Source organism: Martes martes, assembly GCF_963455335.1.
Source record: "Martes martes genome assembly, chromosome: 1".
NCBI classification, from domain to species: Eukaryota; Metazoa; Chordata; class Mammalia; order Carnivora; family Mustelidae; genus Martes; species Martes martes.
In genome coordinates this window covers 142,103,374-142,122,481 of record NC_137888.1, presented here as the reverse complement: position 1 = coordinate 142,122,481, position 19,108 = coordinate 142,103,374, and the positions used below count along the sequence as shown (strand labels likewise).

The following is a 19,108-nucleotide window of genomic DNA, read 5'->3' as shown; positions in this document are numbered from 1 at the left end:
CAACGATAGGGAACAAGGTAAACAAGTCTGCTTTTGCCAATTCTATTTAACATTTTCCTTGATGTTCTAGACAGTGTAATACAGTAAGAAAAATAAAAGGCTTCTGGATTGAAAAGGGAGAAATAAAACTGTAGTTATTCAAAGGTAATATGATCGTCGATCTAGAAAATCCAACAGAAACTACAAGAAAGCTATTAGAACTAATCAGTGAGTTCAGCAAGATTTCCAGATGTAAGATTAATATACAAAAATCAAATGGAGATGACATCATTTAAAAAAAAAAAAAAAGCTTTTTAAAAAATGAACAAAGGGCTCAGGGACCTGCAGGCCCAAAAAAAGAAAAAAAAGAAAAGAAATCCATCACTTAATCTACCAGAGTCCCAGAAAAAAAGGAAAAATGCAGAAACCAAAATATATTTGAAGACATAATGGCTGAAACCTTCCCAAATGAGGCAAAAGACATAAACCTATTAATTTAAGGAAAACCGTTAAAAACCCAAAGAAACACACAGCTAGACACATCTTAATCAAACTTCTGAAAATGAAAGGCAATGAGAAATCTTCACAGCATCAGAGAGAAATATAGGAGAACAAAAGACAAAGGATTTCTCATCAAAACCAGACACCAGAAGGAACTGCATGGCATTTTCAAGTATTACAGAAAAGAACTGTCAAGAATTCTATATCCATCAAACAGTCTTTAGGATTGAGGATGAAATAAAGACTACTCAGATGAAGGGAAGCTAAGGTAATTTCTAGCCAGCAGACCTATTTTCAAGGAATGGCTAAAGGAAGTTATTCAAACAGGAAGGATAGGATAACAAGAGGAAACTCAGAACAACAGGACTGAAGAAAAGGCAACAGAAACGTAAATAAACTATTCTTGAGTTTTAAATGTTATTTTTGACGGAAGCAAAAAATCCTAGCATTAACAATGTATATAGAGGTAACAGTAAGGATGACTATACCATAATGGGGAAACGATAAAGCAACTTTGGTGATACCAAGATTGTATTTCACTTAAATGATAAAATGTTCACCCTGGAAGACTGTAATAAACTACGTACATACACTGTAATCTTTATAAGAACCATTAGAAAAATTTAGAAAACACTAGATAAATCAAATGGAGTATCAACAAATTGAAAGTATTTTCTCTGACCATGATGGAACCAACTAGATACCAAAAATAAAATGTCACAGGAACGTCTCCTAAAACTTGAAAACTAAACAGCACTCTTCTAAATAACTCATAGATCAAAGTATGAAGAGGGGAGAAGAACACAACGACCTGAATGAAAATAAAAACAAAATTTGCTAAAATTTCTAAGACAAAGTTAGAGCAGTGCTTGTAGGGAAATTTGTTGCAATAAGTGTATACATTTAAGAAGAAAGTCTCAAACTAGTAATCTATGCTTTCATCTGACAAAAATAGAAAAAGGACAAAAAGAACCTAAAACAAGCAAATAAAAAAATAAAAACAAGAGCAGAAATAAGAAAAATTGACAACAGGGAAACAAATGAGATAATCATACTGTTTTTGTTGTTGCTGTTTTAGAAAAATCAATAAAACCGGCCCAGATGGTTGCATTGACAAAGTCTATGAAATACTTATTGAACAAATAGCACCATTCTATAGTCTCTTCCTAGCAGTATTTTATGAGACCAGTCTTACTCTGATACCAAAAGCAAAGACAATATTAAAAAAACAAAAAACAGTATTCCTCATGAATATAGACTCAAAAATTCTCAATAAAATATTAGCAAATCGAATCCAGCAATATAGAAAAGGAGAAATACACCACATCAAGTTGGGTTTATTCCAAGATACAAGGTTGGCTCATTATTTGAAAATTAATCAATGTGATCTATCGTATTAACAGTCTAAAAAAAGAAAACCACATGATCACATCAATTAAAGCAGAAAAAACATTTGATAATACCATTCATTAAAAACAAACAAAACTTTCAATAAACTAGGAACAGAAAGGAACTTCTTCAACCTACAGACTGTTTGCAAAAATCCTATAGCTAAAAAATCCTATACCACACTTAATGGTAAAACATTGAATGTTTTCCTTGTAAGAACAGGAACATGGAGAAAAATTCTATAGGACTATACACATACACATGCATGTATATAAAAACTGGTGAAAACTGAAGAGGCCTATAGTTTAGGCAATAGTATTATACCAACTTCAGTTTCCTGCTTTTGATATTTTGCTACAGTTATACAAGAGACCACCACTGAGGGAAAGCAGCACAAAGGGCATGTAGGAATCTATACAATATTTTTCACAACTTCCTGTGAGTCTCTAAATTATTTCAAAATAAAAAGTTCAAGGAAAAAAACTTGTATAAGAAATCATAGAAGAAAATCTTCATGACCCAGAGTTAAACAAAGAGTTCTTATATATAACACCAAACTCATGATCCACAAAAGAAAAAAAAAATCAATAAATTTAAACTTCATCCAAATTAAAAGCTTTCACAGAAATTGCTCTTAGGAAGATAAAGACAAGCCACATAGTGGGAAAGATCACTCGCAAATTTCATATCTGAAAAAAGACTTGCATCCAAAATACATACAGACTTCTTTAAACTCCAGCAGTAAGAAAACAATCCATTTAGAAATGGGCAAAAGACTTGAACAGACACTAGACAAAAAGATATAAGGATAGCAAATAAACACATGAAGAGATGCTTAGTATCATTAGTCATTAGGGAAATCCAAAATAAAGTTACAAAAGTTATCATTAAAGACCTATTAAGATGGCTAAAAGAAAAAAAGTAATACTAAGTGCTAACAAGGATACAAAGTAACTGGGTCTCTCAGACATTCCTAGTAGGAACATTAAATGGTACAGGCACTCTGGAAGATAATCAGGTAGTTTCTTATCAAGTTAAACATACAGTTGCCATGTGACCCAGCAAAACACTCATCAGGATTTATCCCAAGAAATGAAAATATGTTCCCACAAAGAACTGTGTGCAGATGTTCACTGTGGCTTTACCCATAATAGCCAAAACATGGAATTAACCCAAAAGTACTTCAACAGGTAAGTGAGTAACAGTTCATCAAGACAACGGAATATTATTCAGCAATAAAACAGAATGGATTACTGACATCCAACAATGGCAGGAACTTGGATGGATCTCAAGCGCATTAAATTGAATGAAAAAAAGACCATCTCAAAGGGCTACATATTGTATGATTCCATTTATATAACATCCTTAAAGTGACAAAACTGGAGTAATGGAAAACAGATCACTGGTTGTCAGTAGTTCAGAGCTAAGGAAGCGGTAGAACTATTAAAAGCAAACAGTGGTTTCCTTTGTGCTAACTGAACAGTTCTGAAGGCTGTGATCATGGCTACCTAACTATTCACCAGCAATAAAATATAAACACACACATACACAACACATGTAAAATTGATAAAATTCAACTAAGGTATGTACCTGAATTAGCATACTAATGCCAATTCCTGGTTTCCTTATGTATAATTTAGAGTAGCGTATCCCAATTTTTTTCCATTTTTACTCTAGTAGAGCTTTTTCAGGTTTTTTTTCCTAATGCCCCCATGAAATGTTAATACCACAGACACATTGTCTATTTATTTATATGCTTCATGTATAACAGTACTTCATATATTGGAAGAGCAAGATTTTCTCCCTCCGTTAACAATTTTTGCCCCTTTGAAGGCAGTATCATACTCACTGAAGACCTATACTAAGGTTATGAGAGACAGTATCATTAGGAAAAACTGGAGAAAAGGAACATGAAAACTGCCACATTTTGCAGCTTCATGTGTTACACTATTTCAAAATAAAGTTATAATTTTAAAAAGCTTAAAAATGTCAAGAGTAAAGGACTTAGAATAACCAAAACAGTAAAACAGAAGAACAAATCTGGATGACTTACATACCTGATTTCAGGTGATTCCAAGTCTCACTACAAAGCTACAGCAATCAAGGTGGTGTAGCACAGGTATAATTAGGATAAACAAATAGATTCATGTAACAAAACAGAATCCAGAAATGTTTCCACTTATATACAGTCACTTTATTTTGACATATTCACCAAGGTTACTGAATGAAGAAACAAAAGTGTTTTCTCCTAACATTTTAGTTATTTGAGGGTGTGAGAGTGTGAGCAGAGGGGAAAGATAGAGAGATGGAGAAGCAGACTCCTCACTGAGCAGGGAGCCCGATATGGGACTTCATCCCAAGACCCTGGGATCATGACCTGAGCTGAAAGCAGACATATAACCGACTGAGCCACTGAGATGCCCAAAAAAAGCATTTTCAACAAATGGTGGTAGACCGGGATAAAAATAGAGGTGGGGGGGAAATCAGCCTAAATCTTCTGATCTACTTCACAGTACCCACAAAAACTAATTTGCCACAGATTATAAACCTAAATATAAAAACTAAAAATATTAAACCAAAAAACCCTTTAATTCCTCAGAGTAGAAAAAGTTTTTTAAGAAGACACAAAGACATCAAACAGGAGAGAAGATAAATTTAATTTCATCAAATATAAAACTTGTTCATCGAAAAACACCATGAAGAAAATTAAAAGGCAAGCTAGAAAGCGTTCATAGTAGATTGACAGATATAGACACAGATAAATACAGAAATAGGTACAACTCTCTATCTATATATATAGATACATAGACTTATTTGACAAAGGACTTGAATTTAGCATATATAAAGAACTCCTACGCATCAATAACAAAAATACAAACATCCAAATAAAAAACCCAATAAAAAAGGACAAAAGGTGTGAATGGAATCCTCAAAAATATATACAAATTGTAAATATGTAAATGAACAGGTGTTCAAAATCATGGGTCATTAAGAAAATGCAAATGAACCCCATTATACCATTTCACACCCACAAGAATGACTAAAATTAAAAATACTGACAACACCAAATGTCAGAACGTGGAGCAACTGGAACTTTCATATATTGCTGGTAAGAGTGTGAAGAGATAAACTTCTTTGGAAAACTAATCGTTAAGTTATAGTTAAATACACCCAACCTATTTTCCACTCCTGGGTATTCATTCACCTAACGTCAATGACAACACATTTCCAGAAAATGACTTGTACAAGTCTGTTTATGGAAGCATTCACACTGGCCAAAAATTGGAAACAACCTAAATGCCCAACTGAATACTACTCAGCAATACAATAACTGCTGATACACTCAGCATGGGTGGAGCTTAAAAACTGTTGAGAACAAGAAGCCAGGCCCAAGAGTAAATACTACATGATTCAAGAACATGAAAAATTGTGGTGATAAAGAATAGAACACTGGTTATCTATGGGAGTTGAGGAGGATACTCTCTGGGACAGGTCTTGATTCGGTCAGTTGTAGACATGTATCACAACTTACAACTTATAGATTTCACTGCATATTTTACCTCAATTTATAATATATTAGCTTTAAAACAGGATAAATATCTGTACTCATAGTGGGTGATTTTAACATGTAACTTTAAATAATTAAGTAGATAAAAAGTTCTGTAATTTTCTTTTTAAAGATATTATTCATCTTTTACTAGATTTATTTCTACTAGTAAGGGTTAAATAACATGTAATTATTTGTTGCTAGTTTCACTTAAACTTTTTATTGTCCTTATTGCCAACACAATCTTACTTCTCATTAGTTCTAGTAAATTGGCCATAGTCTTCCCATTTCTATGTGGACAATCACAGGGACAGCTCTGCTCTTTCTTCTTAAATGCTTACTGGCTAGGTCCTTTAGAAAAATGTTAAGTATAAACTAACAGCACCTCGGTCTTGGATGCTCAAATTCCATTTAGAATTTTTATAGTGATCTTTGTGTTGAGATTGGCCTATGATTTTCCTCTGTGTTACTTTGGTATCACAGTTACATTATTTAAATGATAAACTAGGGACCTAACTCTCCCCTTGTATTCTCTGAACACTCTGTATAAAATAAAGATTATCAGTTCCTTTAAAGTTTGGTAGAAACTACCTGTGACTATCAGTTTTAGGAATCAACTTGGCTAGGCTATCCTCTCCAGTTATTTAAACAAACACTAATCCGGGTTTTGCTGGGAAGGTACTTGGCAGATGTGATTAAAGTCTATGATCAGTTGACTTTAAGTAAACTAGATTATCCTAGCTAATCTGGGTGGGTCTCGAAAGCCTGAAGAACAGCATTGGTGGTATAGTGGTGAGCATAGCTGCCTTCAAAAGCCTGAAGAACAGAACTGAGATTTTCCTAAAGAATGCCTTCTGCAAACTGCGGCTTCAGCTCAGAACCAAGGGTTCTAATGCTGATAGCCATTCTTCCCCATAGCTTGGCCAGCCCTACGCATTTCAGACTTACCCAACTAGCTACTACAGTCAGATGACCGATGGTCTCTGCTGGAATTCTTGACCGGTACAACAGCTGTTAGGGCCCAGGTCTTGCAGTCTCTATGTGTGAGACAGACACGGAGTTTTACCTACTAATTCTATTTTCTAAGGGCTTTTTATTTATTTTTTAGTCAGTTACAGCTTCAGCAAATTTATATTTCGCAAGGAAACTATCCATTTCAAATTTTCCAAATAATGATATGAAGATATTCACATGATTTTTTTTCCTCTTTACCCCACCTATAGTTGTATCCCAATTTTCACTGCCTATGCCAGGGTTCAACAAACTATTTCTAGTTAAGGACCAGACTTGTGAATAAAGTTTTGTAGGCTACAAACTATGTATATGCTTTTTTAAACCACCCTTTGAAAATGTAACTAACCATTCATAGCTTATAGACCTTACTAAATTGTGCCTGGACCCTGGTTTACTGAAACCTGGCCTAAACTATTTATTTATGGCCCTCTTTCTCCTTAGCTTTGCCAGAGCTGCTGTAAGATGGGAAAAAAGACAGTGAGCTTATAGAAGGCACTGGAAATATGGATGGAGAGAAAAAGGCAGCTTCGAGGGAGGCCCTACAGGATCACAGGGCCTGCAGGGACTAAGGAAAAGAGGATTCAAAGAAGGCTGCCAGTTTTTCTGGCTCCCAGGGAAACGCTGTGACCACTCACTGACACAGGGAACGCACAAGAAACACCAGGAGGGAGAGGACTTCAGCTGTGGACATGGTGAATTTCCGATGCCTGTGAGACATCCTGTGGAGTGGAAAGCTGATGTGTACTTGAAGGGAAATAATGAACCAGGAGACTATCTCTACACACTTCTTTCCTCCTGGTCTGCAGTACACATTTTAGGAGGCATCAGTTATTAACATGATAATTAATGAGTAGAGGAAATATTGTAATACACCGACCTAGTTTATAAAATCAATTTCAAAATGTTACCTCTTCCTTTCACTTATATAATTTTAAACTATACAACTTATTAATATTGTGTCCTGATGAGTATCTTTTGTTCTAGAAACTTTGCAGTAGTCTCAGATAACAAAAGCACTAATTTTTTAAATCAGTCCCTTAAATACAGGCATAGTTGTATAATATTAAACTATTTTTCCTTACGAAATTATAACAGAAATTTACCTATTTATGAATTCTAGGTTATAATTCCTATTTAAACATGTGTTTTAAATGGCTTGCAAAAATTCCTTCTGAACATTCTTCTAAAACCTCCTAGGGCAAAACAAACAAAAACAATTACAGAATCACATGAATATTTAGATTTTCCAAACTCTCGGTGTTAAATCAGAAATAACAAAAATATAAAAATAAATTCTGTTAAAGATGCTCTCATTTGATAGCATATCAACCACTGAATATTATTACTTATAATTTTATACGTATTACAAAGCTATCTTCAGCACAATTATAAAATTATCTTTTTTATTCATAAAATTCAGAATGATTCTCTCAAAGTCAATGTGATGCATATATGTTATACATTTGTATAAGAACCTGCAAAAAAAAAATCAAATTTTGAGAGTTTGCTACTCTATAGTCATATGAATTTATACTGAGATAAAGAATCAGGATAACACCACCAAAGAATTTCCAAAGCTCTAACTTCTCAACATTCTATCATCACCTGAAAGTCAATTTTCACCTTTTTCACTGGCTGAATTTGTTAGCTCAGATTTTGCTTGGGGGCTCACAAGTTCTTGCAGTATGGTGGGAGTAGATTAGATTATAAGTCTACTGACAACAGCAGTTGCTATGAATCCACAAAGATAACAGGGAAGCAAATCAGAATATTACAGAATCTTTCATTGGAAAGAAGTGACATTGGAAGGGCAAGGTATGCCTTTACAATAGTGAGAATGTTCTAATTTAACAAATTTGATTCTTGTTTAGAAAATGCCATTTTTTTTTTTTAACTTCCTGGTTAAATTTATTCACTCCTGAAGACATTTCCATGCTACTCTTTACTCTGGAAGAAAAACAAGAAAAATGCTTGCAGTAAGTTTGCAACAGTATCCTCATTAGCCACAGTTTCTATCTTTAGGTCTCTCTACTAGCTACCAAGAGCCTAGAAATGAAGGGCTCCAGGCAGATGGTATCAGGAAAAACATAGAAAGACCAGTATTCTCAACTGCTACATTTCCAATAAGTGCTTCACACCAGGAAGCTAGGCAGCTTCCAGTTTTCAACAGCACAAAAATAGGGATGATCTTGATCAGATTCTCAGGTTCTTGCCAGCTTGCTCGTACTTTCTTGCTATGATAAAATGAGGAAGGGGTGGGTGGGTGATAGAGATACTTAGGCTGGGAAAATTAAGACGGTGAAGATCAGTGCTCCTTTCACATTCTTTCCTTCAAGCCCTACTTGAACGAACCAAACCAGAAAAGAAAATCAGTAGTAGGAGATATTCCCCACCCTCCCCGGCCCCCAAATTCCAGCCTGCCTCTGGCTATAAGGCCTTCAAGATAGATAAGGCAATGAACGACCATAGTCTGTGTAACAGCCCACCCAAGGTGAAGGTACTTTGATTCCATTTTGCGGATAAAGAAGTGGAGACCCACAGGGTTAAATAAATCAAGTCTCTGATAGAGCAGCAATGCCAAGATCATGTAACCCAAGTCTGGAATCTTCTTCCATGACACACCACACACACGCGGGTGGTGGCCTCTTTAAAGGGATTTCAGCAAATAAGGTTATATAAGCTTCGGAAGTTATGCAAAGTTTGAAATAACCCTCAGTCAAGATTGTTTCAGAAGCATCAGAAGCACAGGCAAAATTAAAAAACAGCAACAACAACAAAAAAACCGCACCATTCAGATTTTTTTCTTTATCAGAGCGTTAAATGGAATTCTGATTCTCTGATTTCTAGCATGTTGAAAATTATTTAAAAGAAAAAAAAAAAAAACCCTACCAGAAGCCATTTGTCAGTTGGCTGAAAAATACCTTCAAACAAAGTAAACATCACATATTAGGTCAACTGGTAATAATCTAATTTTTTATAAGCTCAACTTCAAAAAGATAGGGAAAGCAAGTCAGTGAGGCAGATGTGCCTACTTCTGCTTAGCTTCTGGGTCAGATATCCTATAGCCCACAACAGTAGTCTTCATATGAACTACTTTGTCCTATCAGCTTTCACTGTTAATAACCACCCAGTTCACACTAGATGTGCCCATTTCCCAAAAGCACCTATTTCTTGGACCTCAGATTCTGTAGATTGCTAGGTGTGAAAACTTCCTCTTCCACCCACATTACTTTAACCAAGATGAGGCCAAAAGGGACAACAAATCTAAAGGTATACCAAAGCAGGAAATCAACTTATACAAGAAGACATGCCAATTTTAGAAATGTGCTGCAATCTCCATCATGGCCATAATTTCTTAAATGAAAAGGTTTCACATTTACTTTACTTGGTAAAACTTTGAGACTATCTTTTCCTACATGCACAATTTCCCATTGATATATAAGAGAAAATCAGCAGTGTTATGAGAGACATAAACAGGTATTTGAGAAAGAAATAAGGGACATGCCAATGCCTTCTCAGCAATACACACCTGATTTTTCTCTGACGGTACATTTGGAACATAGTAGACTATATTCAAATCTATGAATGTTCCTCAGTGCCTTTGGCCACTCTATTTTACCAGTTCTCCTTCATCTTACAATATTTCATAACATTTCTTCAGAAAACATGTGCCACTTTCTAATGGAGTGGGGGAATTATTTTTACATTGAAAGGTTATTCACTTATTTCAAAGAATCAAACTTTGCTCACACCACTCATGGCTTTCTTGGCATGGCCTTCAGAGTCCGTGTGTGTTAACATGAAAACCAGTTCCATAATACAACTTTTCTTGGGGAGGAGCATTTCCCAGGATGATCACCTACCACCTTCACCAGACTGTCCCTAGCTAACGTTGGCTGAAGTTCAAGTTCACTTCCTACACAAAAAACTTGCCAAAAATGAGGATATTGAGATGAATGGACTGTACAGGCTGAAGGCAAATCCTAAAGGAATCTCAAAAATATTCTGAAAAAACGTAATACTAGGAAAAGCATAAACGATTCCAAGACCTGCTCCTAGTCCTTCTGCAGCAACCCCACAAGGTTCTACCTTTAAAGATGCTGATTATGCCATGTTCTCAGTGATTATTTCCAGCTCCAAAATTTACTCTGCCCACATTTTCAAGTGTCTATTGGCAATTTCCAAGTCCCACCGGCATCATGATTTCAACTTAAAAATTTCAACAACTTAGGGGCACCTGGGTGGCTCAGTGGGTTAAGCCTCTGCCTTCGGCTCAGGTCATGATCTCAGGGTCCTGGGATCGAGCCCCACATCGGGCTCTCTGCTCAGCAGGGAGCCTGCTTCTCCCTCTCTCTCTGCCTGCTGCTCTGCCTACTTGTGATTCTCTCTCTCTCTCTGTCAAATAAATAAAATAAAAATCTTTAAAAAAAAAAATTTCAACAACTTAAATCCGCATTCTGCCATCCTGGTGGTTATGTTATACTCCTTACCTTAAAAAAAAAAATCAGCTTACATTTATATGATACACAGAAGCAGCACAATAAATATTTAAAGAAGGAAGGAAGGAAGTAGTAGAAGGAATTGTTTTACAAACATCACACACAAGGTATTACAAAGTAGCAGGGGCTCAGAAAACTCAAAGCAATCTTGCAACATTACCCAGCAAATAACTGTAAGGTCAAACTCCAGCTCAATCTTCTGTCCTTATTTTCCATTTTCTACCTCTTATTTTCTTATTTTCTTAACACCTTAAAATCAAACACTTGTTCCATCCCAAAGTTCTCTCTGACCTCAGCACCTGAAAGTGCCTTCTCCTTTAAGCCTAGGATTTGGGGCACAACAACGCTATGGCTCTAACTGTATCTGGATGCATACATCATATCACACCATCTGTGCAATCTTCTTTTCCTGATAGAGCAGTGGTTACCATGGACTGAACCTTTGTCCCCCTCCCCCACTCCACTTCATCCTGAAGCTCTAAACCTTAATATGACTTTTATCTGGAGAGGCAATTAAGTGTTAAAGGAGATCATATGGATAGGGCCCTAATCTGACAGGTGGTCTTATAAAAAGATTCTAGCAACCAAATTGGCCAGCACCTTGAGCTTGGACTTTCCAGCCTCCAGAACTGTGGGAAAATAAATATCTGTTGTTTAAGCCACTCAGTCTATGGTACGCTGTTATGGCAGGCCAAAGACACTAAGACAGATTTTGGTACCAGAAGTTCTCAGCTCTGGCTGCATCTTCTAATAAGCACTTGAGAAGGCTTTACAAAATTCTGATGCCTGGGCACCACCCAAACCAGTTAAATCAGAAATGCTGGGATAAACCCAAGCATTTGTATTTTTATCTGAAGATTTTATTTATTTATTTGACAGAGAGAAAGATCACAAGTAGGCAGAGAGGCAGGCACAGAGAGAGGGGGAAGCAAGCTCCCTGCTGAGCAGACAGCCTGATGCGGGGCTCAATCCCAGGACCCCGAGATCATGACCTGAGCCGAAGGCAGACCCTTAACCCAGAGCCACCCAGGCACCCCAAGCATTTATTTTTAAAAGCTCCTCAAAAAATTCTAATATGTTAAAAAAAAAAAATTCTAGTATGTGGCTAAATCAAGAAACACAGCATGAAATATAAGTTTAATGAGGTCCGAGACCATGTCTCAGTCATCTCTTAATTCCCTTTAACTGTTGGCACATGGCAAATATACATTCAAACTGTTTAAGTGACCCATGATTAAGAGTGTTTCAATATTTGATAATTATGGATATTCATTCTATTAAATATTAGGCACCTACTATGTATCAGTCACCATGCTAGGGTATCTACACAATGATGAGAATAGCAGGCTAGTTCCTTATTCCGCCACATAAACATTTGAAACTCAGTATTAATTCATTATACTTAACACTCCTTTGATCTGCAAAAAGTAAAACAAAAACAAAAACAAGAAACAAAAAACTCCCAATAACAGTTCCTCAGCAAACACAATGCAGGATATTAAATACCATGTTTTTAAAAAAAATTTTCCCCTCAATCTCTTAAAAATGTTACAATATAATCAGGGCTGGTGGGGGAGAAAGCAAATTTGGGCATCAGTGTTCTTATTTGGGCAGTTTTGTTTGATCCACTTACATCAAGTAAAAGGTGGTATTTTTTGACATCTTTATAAACTTAGGGACTTCTACTCGTATGCTATTAACGCCCTTATACAAAAATAAGGAGATGGGATGCCTGGGTGGCTCAGTTGGTTAAGCAGCTGCCTTCGGCTCAGGTCATGATCCCAGCATCCTGGGATCGAGTCCCACATCAGGCTCCTTTGCTCGGCAGGGAGCCTGCTTCTCCCTCTGCCTGCCACTCTGTCTGCTTGTGCTCACTCTCACTCCTCTCTCTCTCTCTCTCTCTCTCTCTCTCTCTGACAAATAAATAAATAAATAAATCTTTAAAAAAAAAAAAAAAAGAAAAGAAAAAATAAGGAGAGTCCTCTAGTCAATGGAACATAAACTTGACGTTTTTTTTTCCTATGCTGAATCATCTGTGCTGAGTCAAGAATCCTTTGAGACCAACTGCAAGTATTTAAAAATCATAGATGTTTAAGGCTTAAAGCAGCTTTAAAGATGTTGAGCGGCTGCCTTCGGCTCAGGGCAAGATCCCGGGGTCCTGGGACTGGGCCCCAAGTTGGGCTTCCTGCTCTGCAGGGGGCCTGCTTCTCCCTGCTGCTCTATGGGCTTGTGCTCTCTGTCAAATAAATAAGTAAAATCTTAAATTTAAAAAAAAAAAAAAAAAAAAGCAGCGTTCACAGTTATCTGATAAACCTTACTCTCCCTGCCCCTCATCCTCAAACCTGAGATTATGCCATTTAGAATTGGGCCTAAAGTTAATGGCAAAGTCTAAAACAAGAAGATAACATTACAAATTTCCCAATTCAATTGGGTGCTATTTCCATAAAACAACAATGCTCCCCCCACCCCTGGTGGGCAATCTTTTCCTGTCAAATGTAATTAACTGGTTTATCTTCTCTAATCATCTAGTCTCTGATAACTTAAAGAGGTGAAATCATATAAAAAATATTTACTGTTTACTACACAGTTACATACATATTCTCATTCTCCACACGATGCTTTTCTTCATCTCTCAAATCACTGGACACAGAGACAAATCACATCTATAAGTTCCACTTTATTTCTCCAGGAAAAAACTCTAGGTCTAGAATGAAAAACTTTATGCCCAGGTTATTTGACATTTTGGTAGTTTTTTAAAATCTCAAGTAATTTTAAAATTGTTTTTTGAAAGATTGTGGGGTGGTAACAATCAGGGAAAACTTCTATGTAAATAATTCTAAAGTGAGGTGTGAAAAATGAGCAAGAATTAGACAGACTTGGGGATGGGGAAGAGAGGGAAAATTCTAAAAAGAAAGAACAGTATGTCAAATGGCCTAGAGGGAAAAAAACAAAGCACAGTTTGGCAGATGTTAGGTCTATCTGAAGCTAATGTCATTACCACAACCCCATGATATCCACACCTGGAGCCAGTACAGACACCTGTGCGTATTTATATGTTTGTGCACATAGCCCTTCCTACCTGACCTACCACTATCCCAACTCTCAGTAACTGAACAAAGGTTCCTAAAAGCCTCAGATACAAGATTTTTAGGGGAAAGCTAGAATCCTCCCTATAGCAGAATGCAGAAGCACTCACACCTGCAACCTTTTCAGGACTGCCCGGCGCATGGCAGCATATTCCAGCTCTCCTGCCTGCTTCCCCCCTCCCATCTCCTGCAGTGGGCAAGGGCTGACAGAGGTCACAAAAGCCCAGAGCCCTTGCCTCCAAAGTGGGACAAGCCCTGCATGCTGTGGTGCACCAGAGCTGATCAGGTAGAGACAGGCCTTCCCTGAAACCACATCCTTGCTCAGCTTCTTCCCCTTCCCTTTCCTGTTCCCCTCAGTCCCTCACAGGTTTTTTCCTAAGAGCATACCATTCATCAATCACTTGCATGTAAAACATCCAATGCTCCCCAGACCTTGGTCTCGAATGTCATGCCCAAAGAAAGGAACCAGGGTTTGTAAGAGATAAGACTAAATCTATGGATGGGCCAGAAATACCTTGTGAGAAAAAAAGGAAATGCTCCAAAAAAGGATGGGAGCATATCACAAGGACCAGGAAGCTAGTTTGAAGGAACGCTCTCACTGGCTAAATCTGGGAAAATGTGAGCACCAAAATAATTACATACGGCAACAAGTTATAACTGGAAAAAAAGGAATTCATGAGTGTGTATCTATGATAAATCTATAAATAAACAAGAAACAAAATGATCTCTGGCTTATATCAAAATGCCAACAACCATCCAATAAATGTGGAGAGAATGCCAGAGACAGAAAATCGTCACTCTGCAACCATTGTAGGGAAGACTGAATCAGGCAAAAATCATCAATGGATACCACATCAAAGGGGAATTTTTTGATGAGGAATCGGTATTTGCCTAGTCTTAAATGGTATCCCCACAGATTACTGATTAATGGTGAAAGGAAAAAAACAAATGGGACAAAGCCCTTAACTGGGTGATTAAAATTAATATCACCTATGAGAGGCAGACATCAATGTGCCTCCAAATATGATACCATGAGAAAGACACATCACCACCTAGGCAGTATTTTGCTGAGAACAAGCAACCTGGATCTGATGAAAAGCCAGATAAACAGAAAATGAAGGAAAGTTCTATTTGCCTAAAAATCTGCAGCATCTTCCCATCATTCTCAGGATAAAATTCAAATTCCCTAAGCTGGTTGACAAAACATTTCATGATTTGTGATTCACAACTCCTATAACCAATATACTTCAAGTTTAGAAATATATAAAAATTACAAGTTAAACAGATTTTTAACCCTGAACTACCAGTCTAAGAGAACACTACAGAGTTACTGAAGCAATAATAAAATCAAAATTTTTCTGATCAGCTTTTTATATATTTTAAAATATATATATTTATTTTATATAGCTTTTATATATTAGTCACACAGTGCTCTGAAAAGATCTTTCTAATCTGTTTAGATGTCTAACTTAATTTCCAGTGAATTTGATAAGTGCTGGCACCCCTAAAGCTAATCTACCCACAAGAACCACTAACAGAACCCCTATAATTCAAATATTCCAAGAACTGTCATGAGGACACCCCCTCAAGACACATCTTCAACATCTATGCATGGGATGTCATGAAATTCCTCACTCCACCTTCCATCCTCTGAGCTCTCGCTGTCCCATACTCCTCCCCTAATTAGATTTCTGGAAAACACCATAACAGCGACACACACAACTGGTTAAGGCCACTTCTCTCTGCTGCTATTGCCCCACTATGCAAAAGTAGAGAACAAATCCACACTAATGGATGAGGGAAGGGGAACTAACTACCCTGCTAAAAGAGGAAATGGTACAAGGGGGTGGGGAGGAGAAAGGAATCTCTTCTGGTTATTAGAGAAAGTAATCAAAATTATCAGGCCCAGGTTTCTGTAGGTTGTCATCTGGGAATGTAATCATGTTGGAAAATTCTCTGAAATCTGGAAATAGCAAAGGAATAACTAAGTGTTCTTTCAGTACAGCCCTGGGCTTGACTTTCCACTACCAGGCCCTTTTACAACTTGGTACAGGAGGAGGTTAATGTCTAGAACTTTGTAGAATAAAGACAGAAATAATTTCTGACCAGTGGAAAAGACAACCCCAAAGATTACAGTGTACAGTCCTGTTGTAAACTAACCATTTTTCTTTTATCTAAGCAAGCAATCTATGAAACGGTCTATGCATCTAGCTTGTCAAACGCTTTTTGGACTGTTACTGGTTCCCTCACTAATGAATTGAAGAAAATCTTCAACACACATTCACTTTGTATTTGCATGAGTAGTAATTTTACCTTTTTGAAAATTCTATTTTAACAAGCACCACTTTTAAAATTGTTCCTATAGGGGATCATGTGTTATGCATTCAAAATATACAATCATTTAAATTTTCAATCACTTAAGTCTGACTAGATTTTCAAAATATACTTGTAGAAGGGGTACTAAATTGGCAAATATGACTTGGAATAGACATGCTTAAGTCCTATTATGCAAGAATGAGCTATACTGTATATTTCTGAACCATTACTATGCCATCAAAGGTCCCATTCATGGCTAAAAATGTAGGGATAATTTTCTCCGGAAATAGGGGGATTAGACTGATAAGAAAACAAAGCTGAAGAGTAAGTCAATAAAAGTGGGAGAGTTTGGGACAGTGGTTCCTTTTCTACTCTGCATATTAGAACTGTCTGGACTATTTTAAAATGTCAGAGGCTTAGTAAGTTAAATCTGAATATCCGGGAGCAAACCACATACGAGTATTTTTTACAAATATTAATCTCTTTCTGCAGCCACTTTTCTTGGGTGTTGTGAACTCCCTCCAGCTTTTTCTCTCCGCATTCAAATAGTAATAGAAAATAATGAACATAATTACAGCTGATAAATGTACAAAGAGTGCCCTTATTACCCCTACATTAATGAAAAGGAGAAGAGTGTCAATAAAACTACATAGAAGAGTAAGTATGTAATCTGCATTTCAATGCTGGGTTCAGAGCTTCTTGAGAAAAATGGAGCCTACAAAGTTAGTTAAAAGCTGTGCCAAACGAAGATCAAACTTGTATAAAGATCTTTAAAAATCTAACATAAACCAATGAAGGTAACCTACTGAATGGGAGAAGAAATTTGCAAATGATATATCTGATAAAGGGTTAGTATCCAAAGTATATAATGAACTCATACAATTCAACACCAAAAAACCAAATAATCCAATTTTTTAAAAATAGGCAGAAGACATGAACAGACATTTTTTCAAAGAAGACATCCAGATGGCCAACAGACATCTGAAAAGATGCTCAACATCTCTGATCATCAGAGAAATGCAAATCAAAACTACAATGAGACATCACCTCATACCTGTCAAAATGGCTAACATCAAAAACACATGAAACAAGTGTTGGAGAGGATGTGGAGAAAAAGGAACCCTCCTGCACTGCTGGTGGGAATGCAAACTGGCACAGCCTCTGTGGAAAACAGTACAGAGAGTCCTCCAAAACTTAAAAATAGAACTACCCTCCAATCGACCAATCACACTACTAGGTATTTACCCCCAAAATTCAAAAACGCTGATTCAAAGGGATACATGCACCCCTATACTTATAGCAGCATTATTTACAATAGCCAAATTATGGAAGCAACCCAAGTGTCCATCAATAGATCAATGGATAAAGAAGATGTCATATATACATACACAATGGAATATTATTCAGCCATAAAAAAGAATGAAATTTTGCCATTTAGGATGACATGGATGGAGCTATAGAGTGTAACGGTAAGCAAAATAAGTCAGAGAAAGACAAATATCGTATGATTTCACTCATATGGAATTTAAGAAAAACAAAAAAAAAAAGAGAGAGAGAGAGAAATAGAGACATGAAGAAACAGACTCTTAACTATAGAGAACAGATTGTTTCCACAGGGGAGGCAGGTGGAGGAATGGATGAAATAGGTGATAAAGATTAAAGAGTACATTTACCCTGATGAGCACTGAGTAACGCATAGAACTGTAGAATCACTATAGTGTACACCTGAAACTAATAACACTGTCAGCAATAGTGGAATTAAAATTAAAAACTTAAAAAATATTTTTAAAAATCTAGCAAACCAGTGGGAAAACAGACTTTGCTATGTAAACCTCATCTGATACAACTACCAGCACGGGCACAAGCCACTGTATAAAAAGCAAAAGAAATATCAAAATGTGAACCTATGCTTCAACTCAAGAACCAAACAAAAATGAAGTTAAAAAACACAAAATTGGCTTTAATATATTTTTGGGTGTCATCCTTGCACAGGGGCCATGCTAATCTTCTCTGTATTGTTCCAATTTTAGTATATGTGCTGCCAAAGCGAACACAGCTTTAATATATTTTTATTCTGGAATTTAAACAGAAGAAAAATTTAAAACTTCCAACTTGCTGACCCCACTTTCTTTCTTCCCATTCAATCTTGCTTCCATCCCTGCTTTTAATCAAGTTTCCAATGATCATACTGTTAGATTTTGCCATCACCAGCCACCCAGTCAGTAAAAAAACCCATTAATTATCCTTAATGCCTCCCTTTCCCTCACCATCTTTATTCAATGCAACAGCAGGTCTTCTCAATTGTTCCTCCAAAACATCAACCTAATAAGCTTTATATTCTTTTCCAGCTTTTCTAATACCATTCCAGTCTAAGATACTAACATATCTGGCTTGTACTACTGCCACCACCTCTTAACCTGTTTCCCTGCTTGCATTCAGGACCCCTCCATAGTGCAGGATACCACTACAGTCAGGGTAGTCAAGACATAATTTATAATATGCCATTGCCCTCTTTAGAAGCCCCCCAGTGCTTTCCCATCAGAGGCTTCAAGGTCCTGCAACATCTAGCTCCTGCCTACTTTCCCAACATCTTCCCTTATGGAGCTCCACCACTCTGGCCCTCATTCATGGCAAATATTTAAGCATTTGCTACTTCTGACTGCCTGGAATACTTTTTCCCTACCTCTTCACATAACTACTTCATCTTGTCCTTCAGATTCCAATTCAAATACTTCCTCATAGATCTGTTCACATACCACTCTGAGGTAGTCTGCTCT

At 36.7% G+C, this 19,108-nt stretch overlaps 1 protein-coding gene across 1 annotated transcript in view; it reads right to left on the bottom strand.

Annotated features, from left to right (window-relative positions):
• The window catches only part of CMC1 (C-X9-C motif containing 1), an 83,779-nt gene that overhangs the window by 62,522 nt on the left and 2,149 nt on the right, over positions 1–19,108 (bottom strand). The window lies entirely within an intron of this gene.